We start from the raw sequence: 2500 nt of genomic DNA, 5'->3' as shown, positions 1-2500 counted from the left end.
TCATTCGCTTTACCGGATGAGACTGGTCCCATTCCAACTCGGCGCCAGCTATCCTGAGGGAAACTTCGGAGGGAACCAGCTACTAGATGGTTCGATTAGTCTTTCGCCCCTATACCCAGCTCTGACGATCGATTTGCACGTCAGAATCGCTGCGGACCTCCATCAGGGTTTCCCCTGACTTCGTCCTGGCCGGGCATAGTTCACCATCTTTCGGGTCCCAACGTGTGCGCTCCGGGTGCGCCTGCGGCCTGGGCCGAGGCGCCCCGGGAGTGCTTGCCGGCCGCACCCCGTGAGAGGCACGACCGGCCGTCCTCCCTTAGAGGCGGCCCGGCGTACCGGGCGCGCCCCACGCTTTCACTGCGCCTCTGGGTTTAGTATGAGTCCCAGTGACTCGCGCACATGTTAGACTCCTTGGTCCGTGTTTCAAGACGGGTCGGGAGAGCACCCGAAGCTGAAGCGCCGGAGACGGGAGCGGCCAAAAGCTGTCCGAGGGCTCCGGGGGCCAGCAGCCTGCCGGGGGCCGGGGACGTGGCGAGAGCCACGGCACCGCGGCCTCGGCCGGAGAGCTTGCCCCGGCGGACCGGACGCTCGCGTCCCGCCCTTACCTCCCTCGCGGGCGGAGGGCGGGGGCAGCGGGCCAGCTACCACGAAAAAACAGACCGTCGGAGGGCGGCCAGGCTATGTACCGGGGTCCGGGGCGGCCCTTGTCCCGCGCCTCGGCGGAAGCCACCCCGGTCTCTGTCCCGGGCCTTAGGCCGCAATGGTCCGCGAGGGACCTGCTCCTCCAACGGGTCCCGACGTCCTACTAGGGGCAGGAAATGCACCCCGCCGCGGCCGCGGCTTTAGACCCCGAGCGGCCGGTGGGCCCGACTCGCACCGGCGCGCGCCTCGCGGCGCGACCGGCGGCCGGGAACATCCGGGAGCACCCGCCCGGGGGCCGGCACTGCGCGGACGGGGCTGAATCTCCCCAATCGGTCTTCCGGGTCTCTCCCGTTTACCCCTGAACGGTTTCACGTACTATTGAACTCTCTCTTCAAAGTTCTTTTCAACTTTCCCTCACGGTACTTGTTCGCTATCGGTCTCGTGGTCATATTTAGCCTTAGATGGAGTTTACCACCCTCTTAGTGCTCCACTCTCAAGGAACACGACTCTGAGGAGAGTCCCCACCCGGGAGCGGCCGCGGTCCTACGGGCCTGGCACCCTCTGCGGGCGATGGCCCCATTCAAGGGAGACTTGGACTCGCTGGACCGCGCCCCGGGAGAGTGGGACCTCCCACACACGACATCTCCCTGCACGTCTCCGCGCGGGATTCCGTGCTGGGCTCTTCCCTGTTCGCTCGCAGCTACTGGGGGAATCCTTGTTAGTTTCTTTTCCTCCGCCTAGTAATATGCTTAAATTCAGCGGGTAGTCTCGCCTGATCTGAGGTCGGAAAGATGGTTTTTTGTACCGACGGGCCGATGTGAGCGGTCGGAAGCTTAGCCTCTCTCATTGAACTGATTTCTTTTTGTTTTGTTTTTTTTGTGGTCATTATTTATTGTGGTCATATCTTTCGCTCCCGCCCGGCAAGTGTGTGTCTCTCTCTCTGTCTCGGGAGTTTGCCTGTCTCCCATCACATCAAGCCGGGCGTCAGTTCTTCTCAGACGCGATCGGGGAAGGATGGGCCCCGTCGCCGAGGAGAGGAGGGCGAGCTAAGTCTATCCGCTCGCTCCACCGAACCCTGTGAAGCCTTCAAGGGCGACTGACTCCCCTTAACCTCCTCGCAGTCGCCGACGCCGCCACCGATTGCTCGGAGCGACGCCGGCGGTGCGAGGTGCAGGCTCGTCAGACCCCCCAGCGTAGGGCCGCTCGCGTGCCTTTATTTCTTTCTCTTTCTTTCTTTCTTTCCCTTATTATCTTAAAGACCGCGCGGGCCCACGGGTTTCATGTAGCCGACCCTCAGCCAGGCGTGGTCCGGGATTGGAAATCCAAGGACCGCAATGTGCGTTCGAAACGTCGATGTTCATGTGTCCTGCAGTTCACATGTCGACGCGCAATTAGCTGCGTTCTTCATCGACCCACGAGCCGAGTGATCCACCGCTCAGGGTTGTTTTTCTCTAGATTCGAGCAGAGCTTCGGGTAGGATGCTACTGCTAGTCCCGTAGGACAGGTAGTTGTTATTTTTCGAGGGGGAGCTGCCCCCAGAACAGCGGCACGGTCAGACCGCGCTCCCCTCTCGTTCAAGCGCCGCCGAAACGGCCTTGCGTGGGCAGATAAAGTGGCTTTAAGCCCAGTGCTCGCGGTCGCGCGGGTTGTCCTTGGATCCCTGAGGATCCTCGGAGCCCGCGTGCCGCCGGCACCCACTCACCATCTTTCGCTCCTACTTCCCACCTCGAGGCGGGACGGTCTTGCCGTCCCCCTCCGGGGGATTACTTCGCCGACCTGGACACCTCAGGCCGACGACGTTATCTCCGAGATCCGGCCGCTGCCAGGAAGAGCCGGTCCAATCACAGGCGAGATTACG

At 62.5% G+C, this 2500-nt stretch overlaps 1 non-coding gene and 1 pseudogene across 1 annotated transcript; both read right to left on the bottom strand.

Annotated features, from left to right (window-relative positions):
- The window catches only part of LOC147870483 (large subunit ribosomal RNA), a 4225-nt pseudogene extending 2797 nt beyond the window's left edge, over positions 1 to 1428 (bottom strand).
- Positions 1429 to 1929: 501 nt separating this feature from the next.
- Positions 1930 to 2085, bottom strand: LOC147870482 (5.8S ribosomal RNA). Its single transcript, XR_015533391.1, has one exon. It is a non-coding gene; the product is annotated as a 5.8S ribosomal RNA (ribosomal RNA).
- Positions 2086 to 2500: the final 415 nt, after the last annotated feature.

Source organism: Zootermopsis nevadensis, unplaced genomic scaffold, assembly GCF_977971745.1.
Source record: "Zootermopsis nevadensis isolate Lab colony 2312 unplaced genomic scaffold, Znev_1.0 Znev_ptg000245l, whole genome shotgun sequence".
In the NCBI taxonomy this organism is placed as follows: domain Eukaryota; kingdom Metazoa; phylum Arthropoda; class Insecta; order Blattodea; family Termopsidae; genus Zootermopsis; species Zootermopsis nevadensis.
Note: the sequence above shows the minus strand (reverse complement) of the source record. Positions and strands in the feature narration are given on the sequence as shown.